Raw genomic sequence first — 20,804 nt, 5'->3', positions numbered from 1 at the left:
AAAATATCAGCAAAAATTGACAAGCAGGAGGGAAAACACATATCATACTCAGGCAGCAATGCAGGAGCAAAGAAACCAAAATACAAACAGGCGGTGAAAGGCAGGAAATGCCTTAATCAATAAGGCAGCCCTCAGTCACACTCAAAACAACAAAATATCAGGGGAAAAAAGCAGCAAGTTAAACCTCAACACCACATAAAAACCTAGGCCTCAGACACACCACTCCTGCTGTACACAATTATTTTGTAAATGAACACAGTAGCCAATTTTTTTTTGGGGGGGGAGGGCACATCACAAAATGGGAATAATTACTTCCAAGTGGGCTGGCTTTGCATCCTCCTGAGCTATGAGAAAATAAAGTCTGTAGTATTTTACTGTAGCAGCCCACACTGACTAATACACTCCTCCATCCTCACTGCCTTTGCCCCAGTTCAGACCTTCATTGTAACCTCTTGCCTAGATTGACACTAACACTCTGAACAGATCCCTCAACCAGTCTCCCTCTATCAGTGAATTACTGAAAATCCAAATTTGGCATATCACACCACATCCTCCAAAGGATAAAGTCTAAGTGCTTCTTACGGTCTAACAATAACAACAGCTACTATTGATGTAAACAGCAATTCTGTGCCAGACACCATACCTCATACGTATTTCCTGCAACGTAGGTGTCCTACGTACTAACTCTAGGTTCAAGTTCAACCTGTGTCATTCCACCCACATTCCTCACTCACTTTAACTAATCGTTAATTATTCTTCCCAAGACAATCAACTGTTTGATGGTCCCACATCTTTTGTATATACTGTATCTGCTTGCAGGTCTACACATTTTGCAAAATCCTGTGCTCTACTTAAAATTTTGAATAGGCACGTACTACCTCCTCTATGAAGGCTTCTATTGACCTTAAACAGAGTCATTCCCTTTCCAATACGTAACTAGGACCCCTGGAACTTGACAAGAGCTGGTGACATGTTTAAGAGACAGGAGAGAGGTTGGTAGGGAGATGGCAGAATTGGCTGAGAGGCCCGTTTTGTTGGTTATTTGGTGTGCAAGTGTGTTTTAACACAGCAAGTCCTTTCCTTCCCTTGCAGTACATACATGCGCTTCCTGGGTGGCTGACTCGGGGATGGATAACCAGATGTTCTACCCAAAATCTCTCTCAACGATCAGTCAACATGCTGAATGTGGCTAGAGAACCTGATTGCTATTATTGACTCACAGTCCTCTGTGTACTTTAATATCAGCTCCATCTTCCAATCATCTGACTTTCTAACTGTCTTGCCAGCAAAAGGCGTTCACAGATCCACTTCTTTCTTCAGAGGCTTCTAGCCCATACGCACACCATCAGATGCACAGAGATGGACATGCCTAAGTATGAAAGTCTCCTATATTCAAACTCCTTCATATGAAAGTGAAGCCCTCCACGTGCTCCAGGTCAGTGGCTCCCCAGGCACTGGTCTGTGGACCTGCTGTGCAGAAATGAGAGCTGGTAACAGGCCTAGGAATCTGTGTCTGCAACACATACCAACGATGGCTGGGATGCGCACCGAAATGTAGTAATTACATTTTAAATTCCTCACGCTCCCCACTATGCTTTATACCATCTCACCTGAACTTAAGCTCGTCGTTTGCCTCCGCTAGGACGGAATGTCCCTCCTAACACACTGCCCACAAGTCTGGAGTCAGACTCAAAGCCCCCCTCCTCTGCTTGCAAGCAGTGTAAACGTAAGCACACGTCCGTACATCAGCTTCCTTAACCACAAGATGGAAACACTCAAAGGAACCTCAGCACTGGTGAAGATTGAATAGGATAATCCATCAGTAAGAGTTAAAATAGTGCTTAGTATATGGTAAGTGCTTAGCAAATAATGCACTTCCGTCGTTACAATTTTTTCTTTTCATCAGTTAAGTCATTATCTTCCCACAGCTGAAATCTTTCCCATTCTTTGAAGTTTAACTCAAGGGCTATTTCCTTCACAAGGTTTCTACCATACAAGAAATAAACTCCTTTATCCTTCCACAGCATCTACTTCTTAGAGCATTAAATTACATTTTATTCATTCAACAGCAACCTACAGAAGGGGGATAATACAGTGCAAAAGCCAAGATTTGGGAGCAAACAACCTGTATCAAATCCCAGGTCCTCCATTTATTTGTTTTGTAAGCCTGGACAAGTGTTTACCCTCCCTGTGCCTGTTTCCTCATAGGAAAATAAGAGTACCTACTTCACACGGCTGCTGTACAGAATTTACAACACCAGCCACACACAACAAATGCTAAACACTAACTGTTTGCATTGTAATTATTACTGCTATCCCATTATAAACTAATACCTCTGCCAAGGTGACGATCAGCTCATATAAACTGCCCAATAAATTCCAACCGAATTATTTGTTTATAAACTTAGTGCACGATGTACATGTAGAACATGTTTAGAGAACGTATGAATAGCTGGCATGACAGATGTGCCTGTGCATCTGCCCAGCCTGCCCTGACCCATTTCCAAGAGGAAGAAGTGCCAGAAGGGAGGTAACACTTAGGAGCACCTGCTGCATGCCTGTCTTGCAACATCATTTAATAAACCTGATCTTATTATCTGACTGAGTTCTACCTTAGAACTACATCCTGAACCAACTACTTCTCAACAACTGCCCTGGTCACATCCTACTCCAAGCCATTATCTTATCTATTTTAGACCATCATAATAGCCTCCTGGCTGATAGCCCTGATTCCGTGCTGGTCTCCTACCCACCCGCCCCAACAGTACAGTCTCAGTGTAACAGCCAGATGATACACAACAGTCCATCCAGAAGGTATCCAGCCATGTACTATCAAAATTAGAGACATTTACTGAAAAAGATATAAAAAACTTTGTACCTAGGACAATGATGCCTCAGTCTCCTTCAAAGTAGGCAACTTGGGGCCTCACACAGTTCTCCCCATCCCCATCAGCTGCCCTGCCATATTTTCCTGAATCTTATCAACAGTCTGAAATCTGTTCCATTTCAAAGGTGATTTCAGTTTTGGGAAAAGCCAGAAGTCACAGGGCACCAAATCTGGGCTGTAGGGGAGCTAAGTCACCTGGGTGATTTGATGTTTTGCCAAAAAACTCTGCACAGGACATGATGCATGAGCCAGTGCATTGTCTTAATGAAGCCGCCAATCACCAGTTGCCCATAGTTGCAGCCTTCTGATCATCCAAATAGTTTCCATGGAGGAATGCTCAAGCTTAATGCAAAATGTGATGCAGATTCTTGGCTCTACTCACTCAGTCATCTTGAATGTCATGGCCACACAGTAAACACGCTCACTCAACACTGACTAGTGAAGTCGTCACTGTGCATGCCTGTGCATTCCAGTCCACTATCCTTGGCTGCCAGGTTACATCAACGTGGTGCAAACCATTCTCGGTATATTAACAATGGTTGGACTTCGTCCAGATAAACCTCGTATTTTATAACAAAAGTCACTCCCTAAGACTTCCCGACTTTCCTCTGCTTTCCCCCTCCATCACTCAAGTGCCATCAAGTTGGCCTCAGTCTTCTTATTCCCATCTTATGACCTTACCTCTAGTCCTTCCATCTCTTTCAAACATGCTTCCCCAACATATACCCACAACTCAGGGCTCACTCCATCATCTTAGTAGCTCTCTGCTCAAATGGGCCCCTTTACAGAGGCCTTCCATAACCCCCCGGCTTAAGATGAAAACTGGAATGTATATGTAGTTTTAACATTTTGTCTATTTAGGTCACCAAACTTGTAAGGAGCATAGAGAAGATTCTCCAATCCATCTAACCACGAAGAGAGATCAAATCAGGAGCCAGGGTTGGCAGGGGGATAGCTGGGAACATACGAACCAACTATGGGGCCTTTAAAAACTCACGTGTTGGGACAGCCTCCCCAGTCCCAGAGCCTCAATTAAGGAAACCCGCCACAGTGGTCCACTCCCCACCCCCACTGCCCAGCTGTTACCAATGGAGTTTTATCATTTCCCCTAATTGAGCTAGGAAAAAAACAACTGAAAATCATGCCTCAATTCATTAAATCAGAAGGTTATTAATTACTCAGTGCTGATAACTTCTAGAATCACCTGTGCCTGGCTCCAATCTCTTACAAGACGGAAAAAATAACATAGAACAATTGAATTCTGTCATAAGTTTAATCCATTTTTTTACAAGCACATCATTTTAAAATCAGAACCATAACCTTAGGGTCTTTAAAAACTGCAAAAGTGTCAAAATACTAGGTTGAACAATCACAGAACCACTGAAAGGTATCTCAAGAAAATACCAAATAAAAAGCAATGAAACTGCCACATGAATGGTGCAACTTTTTGAAGTTATCAGTACAAGTCTCCCAGACTGTAAGGACAACGGAAGTTCACTGCATTCCAGAATACAGTAAGACGGTTCTAAACAGAGTGGAACCAACCCCCGGGGGGAAATGCAGGAAATGTGTAAGAAAATGTTTTTGCTGGTCATAACTGAGTGGCACCAGCAGATAGGTAAGGTGATTTATTACATCCTGCGGGTACCATTTCTACTCCTCCAATTCTCTACAAGGGAATCACCCCCGCAGGGTGCCTGGCACTTCAGGGAAGAGAAGTGCCTCTGCCCTTAAACTGCTAATAAACTTATTGTGGAGAAATAGCTAAGCCTTTAAAAAAAATTAGAGAGCTCCATATGGATAACTTCCTGAAATAGCTAACTCATGCTACAAATCTTAACAAAACTCTACCTTTGCTTCAGTACGGAATATAATCACAAGAAACAGGAATTACGGTATTTGCATATCAAGCAAACCCCACTGTTTTAATAACAAGATACTAACACCAAGTATTCATAAAATCAACACAATCTACTCTGTTCCCCACAACCATGCAGAAGAGGAAGTGGATTTGAGAAAATATGATTGGCATCATATCACTCCATCCCACAGTATAGAACAGCAAAATGGCACAGGTCAAGGATCCTAGGTTACTGTTCTAGTCTAAATGCTCAGTCCCCAGTTCAAGGCAAAACCGGTCACTTAGAATCCCTCTGCCCGGCCACCCATTCACCTGCATTAACTTGCGGCAACACAACCCCCATTAAACCCACAACAGGAAGCCCAGTTTCCGCAACCTCGTCATCCCTCTCCACTGTGGTCACCTCCACTGTCTCCATGTTCGCTGACCACTACTTTGACCTACCACTACCTTGACCACTACCCCTTCCCATCCATCAAAACACATCCATCCTTTTCCGTTCTCCTTCTGAGTATTTATTGCTCATAATAATAGCCAATAACAAACCCTCTGTGTAGGATCTCCTGCAATCCTCATAGCTGCCTTGGGAGGAAAGTCTCATGCCCAAAGACACACAGCAGATAAACCAGAATTCTACGAGTCAGACTCCACCACCTGTGCTGCCTAACAGTTACACAACTTATTTAACAGTAGAGGGGGTGGAGGACGTCATCTCTTCCCTCGCCTCTGACTGTCTAAGCACTTCTAGTCACTAGAGAAATGCTACTTAAACATACGATGCTTTGCAAGCCCAAGCTTTATACATCTTTTCAAATTGACTGTGGGCATCTGTGGTCCAGGTAAGTGGTTAAATATGGAAGCCTACATTCATTTACACTTAATTACTTGAGATTTGAGAATCAATGATAAATTAAGGGATAACATCTTTGAAATCACCGTATGAAGAAACGTTAATCTAGAATTTAGCTTATTAAAATTTATTTTGTATCTATCATTGCAGAAATGCAGCTAATGAAGAACTATATAGGACAACTGATATAGTAAGTATAACAGCATGAAGCCAAGATGAAATTATCAAACACAGCCAAAGAATTCACTGCCCACCTGAGCAGTCAATGGTGATATGGTAAAAAGAAAGGTAAACAAAAAGACTACTTGACTAGAACAGTAAGTATTGACGCATTGTTTCAAAAGGTACTTAACTGTGACTTTAAAGGTTTCACTTTAACTGTGATGTGGAAGGACACAGAGAGAGAGCGACCCAAGGGCTGACGGATGAATGGATAAACAAAGTGTGCTCTATACACAGCTGAATACCATGTGGCTTTAAACAGGAAGGAACTTCTGCAACGTGCTACTGACATGGAAGAGCCTCGAGGACACTGTGTTAAGTGAAATAAGCCCGTCTACGAATACTGTTTGACTCCACTTTTATGAGATAAGTAGTTAAATTCAAAGAAATAGGAAGTAAGATGGTGCTTACCAGGGCTGGGGGCAGAGGGCATGTTCAATGGATATAGAGGTTCAGTTCTGGAAGGTAAGAAAAGTTCTTGAGATCTGTTTCACGACAGTGTCAACACAGCGAATACCACTGAACTACACACTTAAAACAGTCCAATGCTATGTGGTTTTGTGTTGTATATTTTTTTTTTTAACACAATAAGAATGTAGACAGATTGACTAGAATATTTGGGCCAGCTTTTTTAGCTTTTATTCATGTGGAAGTCCCTCTACATACCTTGGCTTTTTTCTCTCCTTTGGGGGCCAAGTCTCACAAGCGTGTACATCCATGTGTCTTCCCTACCTAGTCCATGCCCCTTCATTCCTCATTAATTCGACCAGGCAGAGCAGCACAGGGAGCGCAGAGCTCTCGGGTCAGGCTGCCTGGATTCCAATCTGGCCTTCCCCACTCGTTAATCGTGCGACTTGGTCGCATTATTTAACTTCCCTGGAGCTCGGTTTCCTGGTCTATAAAATGAGGATAAAATACCTCACATCTGGCAGGATTTCTATTAGGATTAAACAAGTAAAATATGTAAGGTATATACAACAGTACCTGGTATGAATTATAAATGTTGGCTATCACCCTGGGCAGGTGGCTCAGTTGGTTAGAGCATCATCCCGATATACCAAGATTATGGGTTCGATCCCCAGTCAGGGCACATAAAAGACTCAACCAAAGAATGCATAAAGGGGTGGAAAAATCAAATTGACGTCTCACTCTGTCTGTCTGTATGTCTCTGAAATCAGTAATAAACGTTGACTATTGTTATTACTTCATCTGCTGTATACAATATTCATTTGGTCACATTCATCATAGGTTATTGATCTTGGTTTTACTGGGATTCTTCTGCCTGCCTAGTAAAATTACATTCCTTTAAGTCAGCACTGTGAATTATTCCTCTAATGAGCTTACAGAGTACCTAACACAGCCGTGAAGATAGTTGTATTAACTTAGTACAATATATATAGATGTGGTTGGAGGAGTGAGAACGAGGGTCTTACTGAAGACCTTAGACTGGGGACACAGGGCACAGTGAGTATTAGTGACCTCAGCTCCGCCATGTGCTAGCTGCACGACCTTGAGACAGTTCCTTCACTCTTCCGAGCCTCACTGTTGTCCTGTGTAAGCAGCGACGACAATGGTGCCTACAACACAGGACCGTTTTGAGGCTGGAATGAGTAAATATACATGAAGATCCAAGAACAGACCCAGGTGAGTAACAAGCATTGCTGAGGTTTGAAACACCCAGACCTTGGGCAAAAGCATTCATGGCTTGGATCAAGGAAAAATTATTGTTCTGGGTTATATTTTGATTATTATACTGACTGGGCAACCTGAAAAACACAACTCTTTCAAACTCTACAACTTAATATTCACTTCCATATCCGGTGCAGGCCAGACGTGATCATTCCTTTACTTGTTATGAGAAGTTATCAGTAGCATAAGTAGTACCCAGATTAGTTTTTTTTAGATACTATCTCAATAGTTACATGCTCAATAATCTCCTTAGTTCACTTAGCGTCAGTAAGTCTTTTCTTTTTCAAGCTGTCCACCTATATTTTACGTTAACTGGCTAATGTTTGAGACTTATTTTCCATTAGAGGTCCTTAAAAGTGCAGCCCTAGGTCTTGGGCAACCAGAGGAAGGCCTCATCTTCCCAAGTTCCTACAAGAGCAGAAGTAGGATAATTCAAAATAATAAGTGGGAGCCTGCATCACTGTGGAGAACCTCCAGCTCCCCGCCCGGACCACCTGGACAGCTCCCTCTGCCCTGTGCCAGCCCTCTCCCACCCTCTCCACAGCCTGGCCACACCCAGAACAAAGAAGGAGAATCAGACACCTTTAAACCCTTGATATGCACACAGGCACGACTGCTTCAGAACTCTGCCCCATTTCATGCTACACTGAACAGAGTTTAATGTTTACTTTACCCGGGTCAAAACTGATATTATACTTCAGTGAAAAGATTTTTAAAGGTACCTGTTCATACACACATTATATTTTAAATTTTAAAACTGAATACAAATATGTACCCAACCATTTCTCTGAATTTGAGCTGCATTTTTAGACTAACAACCAGATGTTTCGAAATAGCCTCCTGTGAACCGTTTCCTCTCCTTGCATTTATAAATAGCACCCTGACCTCTTTTCCAACCGAATCTGAGGGCTTGTTCCTAGTGGTTCTGCAACTGCCAAAGTCTCTCTTTCTTAGAAAAAGAGGCTATCTCAGCAACTGCCTCCCAACTTACTGATTCACTTACTTACAATTATTCATTCAATAAATATTTAAGGAACGCCATTTACTCTCTCCTAGATAACAGTGGGAAATATTTGCAGTTCAAGGTAACAGCACCTATTAGCTCATTTGAGAACTGTGCTAAGTGCTACAAGGGAAGTAAAGATGCAGTGTCTTCTCTCAGAGAGTTTAGAAGTTTAGAACCAAAGGGCAGATCAGACGGGACTACAAGCCAAGGAAAACTGTGTGCATACGAACAGTCACTTCTTTACCACGGCACTGAGTGCCAGTGAAGCAGGAGTATCAAAACTGGAAGGCTCTGATGTACCCAAAATAGCACCTCAATAGTAATGATAACAAAAAGCAAATGTTGTGACCTTGACTTTCACGCGGTTTACATTTTAAGTACTGTTTTATTTTTAAGTACAGAGAAGTAGCACCATCATCTTGCATGACTGCCAGGGAACTCCTCTCAAAATCTCAATCAGCTTCATGAATACAGTGAACTATGCAGTAAACTGAGCCTGGAGGGTGGAGTGCTCAGTGCAGGGGCTACACACAGGAGCTTTAAGACGGGTAGAAGAAATACAGCAGAAGGAGACAGCAGCATCTGAAGGAGCAGGCATTCCATAAAGGGGGCAGAGAGAGAGAAAATGTCTTCTAACAATAGCAAGGAGATGAGAGTAGCTGGGAGGGACCAAGAGTTCAAAGAAAGGTGACACCAGAAAAGGAAGCTGCAATCGGAGATGGAGCGCCTTGAAGAGCAGGCTACAGACTGTGAACTTCACCAACAGACGGGGAGAGCATGTGGGCAACCACTGTCACCAACACAACCAGCAAGGCCAAGTCATCTGGCAGTCAGCACGGAGACCACACTCCTCTTCCACTCCTTCTTGATCGTCTCTCCAACTCCACAGGATTAAACCATTCTTTCCTCTTCCTACAGCTACGGAATGGTCCTTTTTGCATCTCATTTTTGGGAGAATCATAAAGGCAGATACACTATTTGATCAGCCCGTCCCTGAACACTCCCTCATCTACACACGCACCTCTGTACACAAATGGTAGAAACAGAAATGTAATTCTCCCTATTTCTTCACAAGTAATTTTATCCCTGAAACTGCTCAAAATGATCGCTTTCACCCCCATCAGGGCTCCTCTGTTTCCTCCATGGCATGGGCGAGGAAGCAAATTCATGCTGAGTCAAAACTGTAACAAAATTGCACAGATCAAATTTCTAAGTAGAAAAGATCATGTGAGGAGAATACCCTTGACTGTTTAGTTCAGTTAAGAAAATAAGCGATCAAAACGGTTTACCTATCATTAAATATTTAATCTGGCCAATGTTTCAAAGAAACCTAAAATGATCAACTACACAGGTCTAGGACTTCACAAAAAAGATGAAGACATCTCACAGCCTCTAATCTCTGATCAATCATTTCTGGTCAAAGCTAAGAAATATTTCCAACATTAACAACAAGTTCTATACCTAATTAATATTTTACAGAGAATTTTAAAAAACCCTCCACTTAGAGTAAGTGAAAAGTTTGGATCCACTGAGTCAATAAATAAATGGGGTGGGCGGGGGGGGGGGGGGGGGGGGGGGGGATACTTGTTAAAATAAAGGTAGCATAGCAATGACCATCACTTAGCATTTGTAAAGCATCTTTCACCAAACTGTCTCAAAGTTGCAGGGAGGTTGGGTACAAAGTAACAAAACAAGACCTTGTTGGATATCATGAGGTCTATCACCCAGATCCTAAGCAAGTTTTTAAAACTTCAGAGTCACATAGAGTTTATAAGAAAGTAGCAATTAGCTATAATGTAAATCCTATACTTAACCATAGCAACTGTAGTTAAATTGAAAGTATTTGTGAGTATCTATGAGCCTCACACTGCGAGAAGGTTGTAGTGATGATTATGAATTTGTTTTCAAATGTATCATCAGCTTCTTCTTTCATGGACAACACAAAATTTGACAAGCTTACAGAAGGAAAAAAACAAATAATACACGCCCACATAAGTAAGTCTTAACAAGTCATTTGACTTACCCTCTAGGTACTTTAACAAATCTCAGAGTACAGACAAATCAAGGCCACATAAAATACTCCTGGTGTTAAGACTCACCTGAACTGTGTATATTAAATACACGGGGTGGGGCAAAAGTAGGTGTACAGTTGTTCAAATGGAAAACAATACAATAAATAATACTACAACAGTAAACTCCGCTTCCCGCACTCAGAACTGTAAACCTACTTTTGCCCCACCCTGTACTTTTAAAAAGGAACCAAGGAGATATTTCTACTTTAAACTTTAGCCTAGTTCCATGACCCATTTTACTTTTCCTTTCTTTTTTACACATTGTTAAGCAGTGAAATGTCATGAGGATTTTCCTTCAATATTTCTATTGTAAGTGGATGAATTTTTAGAGGTATTTTTTTCTCTCCTTTTCCTTAAAAAAGTTAGCTTCCTTTTTAAAACTGCCATAACTTCATCTTCTAATTACTGTCCTTATGGGCAACATTCCACAAACTCGCTGGGTTGTAGAGTGCTTAAGTGCGGGAAAATCAATATTGAGCTTGTAAGTACAATACTATAATTGGTAATCACAATGACATCCGTTTAAAGGTAATTTTAGAAATAGTTTCTTTTTCAATATGCTTTCTTAAACCAAAAGGTAGACTCCACTGAGCAGCCTACTTCAAGGACAACCTTGAAAAAAAAATGCTGCTATCACCATACAAACTTTCAAAAATATTATTCCACACAAACCAGCTTCTATTTTCCTCTAATTATCAAAGGTTACAGTTCACGATATAATTTCCCAAAGCCTCCCCCACAGGGAAAAGAAACAAAAAACAGAAACTCCAGATTGCCGCAGGAGGCAGGGGAAGTGTTTGAGAAAACAAGCCAGGATGAACTTACTTTACTAAAGAAGATGGGCACCCATTTCCTCAAGAGACCAGTCTCCAAAAGGCATAGAGAAAGATCAATCTGGTCAACTCACAGCCGACTGGTTACCCTGTAGGGTGTTAGGTTGAGGCAGGTGGACGTCAAATGACTGTAATTAAAGTGAATTTACAGGCCTGTAGTCTCACGGTATACAACAGGCAGGATGCGGGGGAGCTCGAAGATGAGAGCAAACTCGTTATCTCTACCGAGTAAATAACTTGGTGCCTGAAACTCGCTAAAGGGCGGTTCCTTTTCCTTTATTTTTCTTTTGGGGAGGGGGCATGGAGGGCGATTCTAGATGTCTATGCGGATCGTCACCCTCCCGGGCCAAGTCACATTAGTAAGTGGGGTTTTTGTATCCCTTACCCGCTTCTGGTTTCCTTTTAGACGCCCACACGCGGGAGCGAAATCCAAAGGGCTGAAACCAGAGCCCAGCACTTGGCGCTCTGGAAATTTACCCGAAAAAGTACTGAAAAGCCCCAGCCCCGACTTAGACGGTCCTCCCACCCAGGCCCGGTCCACGCCGCCCAGCGCACCCCGGGGCCCCCGGTACTCGCCTCGCGCGAGGGCCGCCAGGCTCGGGGGGCGAGGCGGAAGGAGGGGGAGCCCGGGCGCCGACGTCTCTCCCCGCCCGGCTCCGCGGTCCTCACCCGTCGGTCCCAGGCACAGGGCCTCCTCCGTCTGGGTCCCCGCCGGCTGCCCGGACAGCGGCCACGCGGGCGGCGCTGTCACCCGGCCGGCGCGCCGCGGCCGCCGCACCTGGAGGCGGGGAGCGCGGGGAGCGCGCAGCTCCGGAAGCGCCGCGCCCGCCGCCGGCGCCCAGCCCAGGTGCTCCCGCGCCGCGCCTCGGCCGCTTCCTCCGGTCCCGCGGGGGCGGGAGCTGGCGCCCCGCGCGGGGGCGGCCCGGGCTCAGCGGCGGAGGCGGCGGAGCCGGCCGTCCTGGTTCCGCAGCATAGTCGGGCGGCTGACTCAGTCCGCCGCGACCTGGCCGCGCCTGGCACCCTCGCCACCCGTCGCACCTCGGCTCCCAGGCGCCCGACCCGCGGGAGGCTGCGAGGGCGCGTCCCCAAGCGGAGGTCGGGGAGGGCGATGCCCGCGACCGCTCCCCGGCTCCGGCAGGCCAGTCGGTTTGATGGTGCGCTCTTGATGCGTTGGTTGCTTCTCAACTGGGCGGAACCTCTCGCCACCACTGATTATTAGTGTGGCTCTGCTAACTACTTTCCAAGTAGTCTCAGCGTTTCCCAAACTTAAGACTCACCTTGGGCGCTCGCTTTCCCAGACTGTTTCTTGGTAAAGTTGCAGTGAGTGAGCCCGGGAATCTGTTTACTTACCGAGCCCCGTGCTGACGATTAGGCTGGGCCCATTATATCGGATTCTACTGTAAGTCATTCCTGTAAGAAGGGGAATATATACCCATTGTCTAGTTAATGAGGCTGAGAGGCTGAGCAACCTGCCCAAGCAGACACAGCTTTAAAAAGCGGAGGTGATTCTCAGTTTAGATCTAAACTCTCCCCTGAAGAATACGCTCTCCACTGATTTTCTAAATTCCCCTGTCTTGTATTTTCTGCTGGAGGGGAGAGAGAACCACGCTCCAATCCTCTGGCAACTGAGATTGTTAGAGCCAGGAAAGACATTCTCCCTTGGAGTTGACACTCTGCTCTTAGCGATGGTAAGGACGCAGCCAAAGAAAATATTAACACTGGCCTGTGTGGCTCAGTGGGTTGAGCGCCAGCCTGCAAATCAAAAGGGTCGCCAGTTTGATTCCCAGTCCTGGCACATGCCTGGGTTGCAGGCCAGGTCCCCAGTAGGGGGCGTGTGAGAGACACCCACGCGTTAATGTTTCTCTCCCTCTATTTCTCCTTCCCTTTTAAAAAAGAACATAAAGGAATCAAAAACAAAAACCTGAGTGCCTCCAATAGGAGTTTCTAAAGTCTACTTGTTTGCCATGAGTTCAAGGCCAACTCCTTGTTTTTATTTTTAAAATAATATGTTTTCACAGACGGTATGTGAAATTCTCTCCCCTGAAAGGCGTAATGGCCTTACCTTTCCCCTGGACCTGTTGATGGAAGTGAAGCAATTAGCGAAAGTGGTGAACTTATTATGAAAATGAGATAATTGGTGAAGCACAGCGTGTGGGAGGCTTCCCAGGAGCCCAGGCCTTTGGGAGGGAGGCGTCATCTTCGTCCACATATCTGCGCACCAGAGGGCACCTGCTGCTCCTGGAGCCTCGGAAGCAACTGCGGCAGCTCCAGAGACACTGAATCCCCAGGTTCTTTTGAACTTCAATACTTCAGAGCAAACCCTATTTCCACCAGGGAAGTTTTCTTGACATTTTCTAAACCTCAAAAACTGTTTTTTCTTTGGATTCCTTAGGCTGTTTCCTGGCTTCATTTTAAGTCCATACCCTTGTTTTCGCTTTGTTTTGATTTGTTTTCTCTCCCTCTCAGAGTTCCCATATACTTGCACTTATTTTTAGCTTTGTAAGCCATCTTAAATCCTTTTCTGAACAAGGTAGGTTATAAGTAAACAAAAGCTCTTGAATCAGTTATGGTATGTCTCAAAGTATTAAACTTTGTTCTGTCCTCAAGCTACTTCTCTTGGTAGATTTTATGAATTAATTGGGACTTTGTAACTCTTTGCAACAATGTCTTGTAGTTCCTTGATTATCATTCAGTCATTTATTGCTTAACAAATGTATTGAACACTTACTTTTTGATAGTTTGAGAATATAGTGGTTAGCACCAACAACACAACCTCTGGATTTAAAGTCTTGTCTGAGGGGAAATAAAGTTAAGAATTGTGAAGCACACCGATGATTCAGCAATAAATAGCTCAGGGAAGTGAAACAAAATTCCCCCATTGAATGTATACATTGATTATAAGATGTATGCTGGTTTTAAGAACCTTATTACACGGACAAAAATAAAAAATAAAGAGAATATGGCAAAAACAACCTTTTATTAATTGCTTATTAATCATACCAGGTTCTAGCCAAACATCTAACATATATGTTGTACATATACAACAACTCTGTGAGTTGGAAATGTTTTCCCAATTTTATGAATATAGGCTTAATTGAGACTTAAAGAGGTTCAATAAAAAATAGTATGTAAAGTGAACAAAACGAGGCTGTATTCGTAGACACTAAATTATTTATGTAGCAGCCTTCATAGTGGGGCATTCAGGAAGCAAAAAAACCGGAAAATTAACTTGAAAAGAATTGAGGTGTGAAAATCTGTCTACTGCCAAGGACATTGTGTCTATATTCCCAGCAGTTTCCCTCTAGGCTGGATTTATTCCAAATGACCCACTCCCACTCCTATTGCCTCCATTTTGAGTAAAAGAGCAGGTACTTGCCAGGTACAGGCTCTGTCCTTGGCCGACTTTGTGTCTGCTCCTCCCAACCCTCCTATCCACAATGCACTCTGGTACCGAAAGCGACAATTTCAGAGACTGGAAATCATCTTCCTCCTCCTCCTCTCTTCTCCCTCCTTTTCCTCCTTAACCTTTTCTTCACATCATGGAGGCTAACACCCACAGTGCATTTACAGCCAGTTGCTATTCCCATCACTTGTACAAGCTCATTTTAATTATCTCAACAACTCCTTGAAGAGATGATGTTATCATCCCCATGATAAGAAACTTTAGAAAGAGGTTGAGCAATTTACACCAATTAGGATGGGGATGGGGGAGAATTTAAGCCTGGTCTTCTCCTGGATCCACCCTCTGCACTGGATTGCCTGTAGGAACGGCACAGTGCTGAACTGGAAAGGCTGGCACTCAGAATGAAACTTAACTGTGTAGGTTGTGTCATTTTGAGCAAACTCATTAATTTCTCTGAGCCTCAACTTGCCCATCTGTAAACTGGGAATAATAAAACCTATGAGAATGTAGTATGATTACATATCTAAGGCATCAAGAGCAATAGAAGTCCCTTAATATATTTAATTCTATCCTCCTTTCTCTAATTATCCTTCAAGACAGGTTCAAATCTGACCTCCCTCTCAAGCCTTTCCAAATCACTGATACCCAGAAGTACTTACACAACAGAATTTAAAGTAATCCCTCCAGTGTTCTCTGAAGAAACCCCAATTATATTTTTGCCAAATATAAAATTTTACGGATATAGATAAAATAGGTATGTCTACTTATTTATTTAATTAATACTTAATTCATTTTAGATAAATATAAAAGTAAAACTATACATTAATGCATAAACATTGCCTTTTCCATTTATATTTTTAATAAATTTATTCAAATTTTAACTTGCAATTGAACAGCAATAAAAATGTTTAATTAAAAAATTTTTTAAACTTAAAAAAATAAATTTTAACTTGTCATCATTGACTTTATCAGGAAAAACACATTTTGAATCATCGGTGAGTTTTTTTTTCAGAACATACTTTTTTCACTTCTCTCATTATTTTTGACAGTAACTTTCTGAATCCTTTTATGATTCTGTCACTGGGAATCTTATTATAAACCACATTTCCACTTGCTTTATATTAAGAAGTTGTTTCGCCTCATTCATCCTAAATATGTACAATAGCGACCTCCACCAGCTTCTGGCTTTTTTAATGATTTTTAAAAGTATGCTTGCACTACAACATGGGACCCTCAAAATTGCGGGTCATCCCCCAAGAATGATTACTTAATCTGTTTTAAATATCTTTGCCTCCTTCTAGTTTTAAACCAGTTTCGTCGGTGGCGCCTGAGTGCCACGGTAGGATAACTGAGGGTGTTTCATGCAACACTCCCCACTCCCCGCTCCAGTCCCGTGTAGTTTGCAGTTCATACTAATGCACTATAATTGAAGACTTGTAGAGCTCCTGTGACAAAGATTCTGCACGTGCGGCATTGTTACACTGAGTGAACTCTTAACCTCTCAACCAGGCTGGAAGGGAGGAGTGATCATTATCTCCTTTTTTAGCCAGTAAAGAATCCAAGGCACAGAAAGGTGATCTTATCTAAGAACTCCGGAGCAGTAAATATGGCAGAAAGGATTTGAACCCAGATAAGGTGGATTCAAAGTCTATACCCTAAGCATTCTGCCGTGATGCCTCAGAGAAGACTTAAAGTTTTGACCATAATATCCTCTTTTCTGATGCCTAGTTTTGGGGCAAAAATGATGTGTTCAGGCATATTCACAAGCAACACCTGCTTGAGTATGTAGGGTAATAATATGGGTGTAACAATTTATAGTTTTAATTTGAACATTTCACTTAAAAGGTCATGTGGTGTGCCTGAGTGTGATATTGTTATGCTACAGAATCACACACTTATGATTTTGTAATAAAAAGGGGCATTATTTGTGCCAGACCCTGGGCAATACTTTCTTTGGGATTTTCCCATTGCCCTTTGATTTTACTGTTATCGAGCTTGTCGATGGGCTTTCCACTGTGTATATTGGGGAGCTTTTTGAATTACTATTTGTATTCCAGAAGTACTGTTACCTCTCTTGGAATACTCTTCTCAGTCATTCTTGCAATGAGGACAGTGATAACTCAGTCCCCTTCAAAGCAGGCACCTTAGGACCTCACACAGTCTCCCAATCCAATTGCCATCAGCTGCCCTGTCATATTTTCCTGAATCACATCAATGGTCTGAAATCTCTTCCCTTTCAAAGGTGATTTTAGTTTTGGGAAAAGGCAGAAGTTGCAGAGCACCAAATCTGGGCTGTAGAGGGGCTGAGTCACCTGGGTGATTTGATATGTCACCAAAAATCTATGAACAAGATGTGATGCATGAGCAGGCATGCCGTTGTGATGAAGCTGCCAATCACTAGTTGCCCATAGCTGCGGCCTTCTGAATCATCTGAATAGTTTCTGCAGAGAAAAATTCAAGCTTAACACAAAATTTTATGCACATTCATCACTCAACTTGCTCAGTTGTTTTGAGCGTGATGGCCACACGGTACACATGCTCACTCAACAGCATCTACCGCCCCCGCTGACTAGTACAGTGAAGTCACCACTGTTCACACATGTGCACTCCAGTCTACTCTTCTTGCCTGGCAGCTTACATTGATGCCAGGCAAACCATTCTTGTTACATAACAATGGCTGGACCTTTTCTGGACAGACCTCCTGTACATTGACAAAATATTAAATATACTACATAGTATATCTATGAATGCATACATATCTGTTTTATAGTTCATATATGTAGAACATATACATGCATGTTATGTTTAAACCATATGAATTTGCTGATGTTTGTCTATACTTAACCTCAAAAATGGTCATTGCACATGGTTCAGATTAGTACAATTTAATTCAGAATGAAGGAAATATTTGTTTTTCCCTTCTCCCAACCTTTACTTCACATGAAAGTAGTTGCTAACCATTCTCCCCTTTCTTTGCCTCCATCTTTACCCCCACACCCTACCACACACATGTGCATTCAATCTGTATGACAGTGTAGTAACTTTTTTATTCAGTGTGCTTGGAAGGAGGAACCAGACTCACAAGCCCTGCTCTTTCATTCTCCTCGTTCTCCTCACTCTGGCAGGGAGCCAGAGTTCTGTGTTGCTCCTCCAAACTGTATACCCTATAAGAAGTCTGAGTGTCTCCAGAGCTTCCAGAACCTGGTACCTGTCTAGAGGCAATTAGACTTATATTTGCTTCCTCATCTGCCTGCTCTATCTATCCATTCATTTCAAACAAGGTTCCCCAACATTTGTAGTATTAGGAATGTACAAGATTTTATGAAAAAGAGAATAACAGGGGGAAGGAATGTCTTTTTAATTGGTAAATCAAAGGAGTCCTCTTTAAATAAGTGACACTTAAATTGAGAAGATAAGGCTGGATGGGAGGGAGCTGAGTGTGCTGTGTATGTGTATATGAAGATATGTTCCAGTCAAATAAGAGCATTTGTAAAAGGTGACCTCGGAGTATAGAAAACCCTTTGAGTGATTACAAATTTAGACTCACCAGTCAAAGACATATCACTTATTGATCCAAAATTTTTGATCAACAGAACAAGTTACCCTAGGGATAACCTCAGAGGCAGCAAGAAGCAAGAACTTTGGAGGAACTGAAAGAAGGTCTATCAGCCAGACAGTGAATAGAGTAGAAGAAGATGAAGCTGGAGGGACAGGCAGGTACATTATGTAGGTTATAGACCATGCTGAGGTTTGGGGATTTTATCAGAAGGGAATGGAAAGTCACCGAAGGGACTGAAGCACAGAATATTATTCTTTTGTTTTGTTTTGGTTTTGGTTTTTATTTTTATTTTTATTTTTTTCAGTGGCAGTTGTCCCACCTTTTTCCTCACTGCTCACTCCACCCTGGCCCCCACCACTCGCACTGTCAATCCCCGCCATTGTCCATGCCCACGAGTCCTCTATCCGTGTTCCTTTGCTTGCCTCTTCCCCTTCATTCCCCTGTTATCCTCCTTCCCCCTCCCCTCTGGTCACTGTCAGTTTGTTCTCTATTTCCCAGTCTCTGGATCTATTTCAATCATTTGTTTGTTTTGTTGATTAGGTTCCACTTATAGGCGAGATCATATGATATTTGTCTTTTACCACCTGGCTTATTTCACTTAGCCTAATGCTCTCCAGTTCCATCCATGCTGTTGTGAAGGGTAGAACCTCCTTCTTTCTTTCTGCTGCGTAGTATTCCATTGTGTAAATGTACCATAGTTTTTTGATCCACTCATTTACTGTTGGGCACTTAGGCTGTTCCTACCACTTAGCTATTGTAAATAACACTGCTATGAACATTGGGGTGCATAGGTTCTTTTGAATTGTGATTCAGGATTCTTAGGGTACAGTCCCAGCAGTAGGATCACTGGATTGAAAGGCAGTTCCATCTTTAGATTTCTGAGGAAATTCCATACTGTTTTCCACAGTGGCTGTACCAGTCTGCCCACCCACCAACAGTGTACTAAGGTTCCCTTTTCTCCACAACCTCACCACTCGTTGTTTGTTGGTTAATTATTTTCTTAATATATCTTATATACTCTTCAAAACAACTCTTGATGGAAGGAATTATTATTATGCCCATATATCAGCTGAGTAACTTGAGATGCAGAGAGGTTAAACTGCAAATGTTGTTACTTGATGGAAAATATACAATGCCAGGGACCACCAAAAATCACTCTTTTATTCCACCTATCCAAAATATTCTACCATCTAATTAGCAGAAATTTCAGGGCACATGCATTTGTACACTCTGACTTACAATTAATAAAAATGACTAGCTCATCATCTTTTTGAGTAGTTTATAAAAATTATCTGGACCCTGGCTGGTGTGGCTCAGTGGATTGAGCACCGGCCTGCAAACCAAAGGGTTACTGGCTTGATTCCCAGTCAGGGCACGTGCGTGGGTTGCCAGCCAGGTTCCCCGGGGTGGAGCTCTGGGGCACTCAAGAGGCAACCACACATGGCTGTTTCTTTCCCTCTCTTTCTCCCTCCCTCCCCATCACTCTAAAAATAAATAAATAAATCTTTTTAAAAATTTATTTGGTATTTGTCATTTGATACCTCTATGATTAGGGAAATAAAATGGACAATCGAATCAGTTCATCATTTCAGTTTCTATATTAGAATTCTAAAGTTAGGGAAAGTTTAACTTTTTAACTGTGAAGTACCTCCTTTGGGTTATGTAAACAAATTCAGTAATTTTCCCCAAACTAGGTAATTAAAAATAGACTAGAGGAAAGAGAACAGAAGATAGGAATGTCCCAGCACATCATGAAAAAGTTTCGGTAGATTTTGAGAATGAAGATGTGACCAACTTAATCTCTCTATATCCAGGAGCACAGGAAATGGACGCCTGGCTTAACAATTCATTCATCATTGACTTCAGCCCCTTTGTACATTGTACTAGTGACTTCTGTGTCTTCGATGGCTGTTCTTACTTTAGACAACAAAGTTCCATATAGCCTCTCTTTCTGTCTGAAAAGGTCATATTCTCCATATTTTAACATATTTTTAGAAAGGATATGTATCTGCTGTTTGATCGTGTTCTATGTGTGAAATAGGACACAGCATCTCAGTAACGCTGAGCAGCAGGTGCACCGACCTTCAAACACCCAACTCTCACACCCGCATTTCCTCCACTCCACATGGCTTCTGAAGCATCCTGTGTGCTGGTTTCATATTTTTTCCTGTGGAAACTCTGAGCCACAGTGCTTCAGCTTCAATCTGGGTTAGCAATCAGAACACACGGCTTCTGCCTGTATGTTTTGCGAACATATTAAGGAGACCGTGGCAGTCATGCTTGATTGAACTTTTCTTTCTTTCACTTGTAAAGGCGCTGCTGTTCATGCATTCACTCAGCCGTGAATGTTTGGCGTTTTCATTACAGTTACTAGGCGCTAAAGGAGGGTTTTTTTGTTTCATTTCATTTTGTTTTGTTTTTC

The 20,804-nt window shown here is 42.6% G+C and overlaps 1 protein-coding gene across 6 annotated transcripts in view; it reads right to left on the bottom strand.

Moving 5' to 3' along the window:
• The window catches only part of ARAP2 (ArfGAP with RhoGAP domain, ankyrin repeat and PH domain 2), a 158,690-nt gene extending 145,820 nt beyond the window's left edge, over window positions 1-12,870 (bottom strand). For 3 of the 6 annotated variants that reach the window (XM_053922423.2, XM_053922426.2, XM_053922425.2), the window contains exon 1: window positions 11,997-12,216. The gene's annotated coding sequence lies outside the window, so the exon portion shown is untranslated. Of the gene's footprint in view, window positions 1-6,231; window positions 6,279-11,996; window positions 12,217-12,697 lie in introns of those variants that run through there. The other 3 variants (XM_071221308.1, XM_045182758.3, XM_053922424.2) reach the window with 3 other exon arrangements.
• Between the last annotated feature and the right edge of the window lie 7,934 nt (window positions 12,871-20,804).

The sequence above is a fragment of the Desmodus rotundus genome, chromosome 4 (genome assembly GCF_022682495.2).
Source record: "Desmodus rotundus isolate HL8 chromosome 4, HLdesRot8A.1, whole genome shotgun sequence".
Taxonomy (NCBI): domain Eukaryota; kingdom Metazoa; phylum Chordata; class Mammalia; order Chiroptera; family Phyllostomidae; genus Desmodus; species Desmodus rotundus.
The sequence above is the reverse complement of the archived record's forward strand: the minus strand, read 5'-3'. Positions and strand labels throughout refer to the sequence as shown.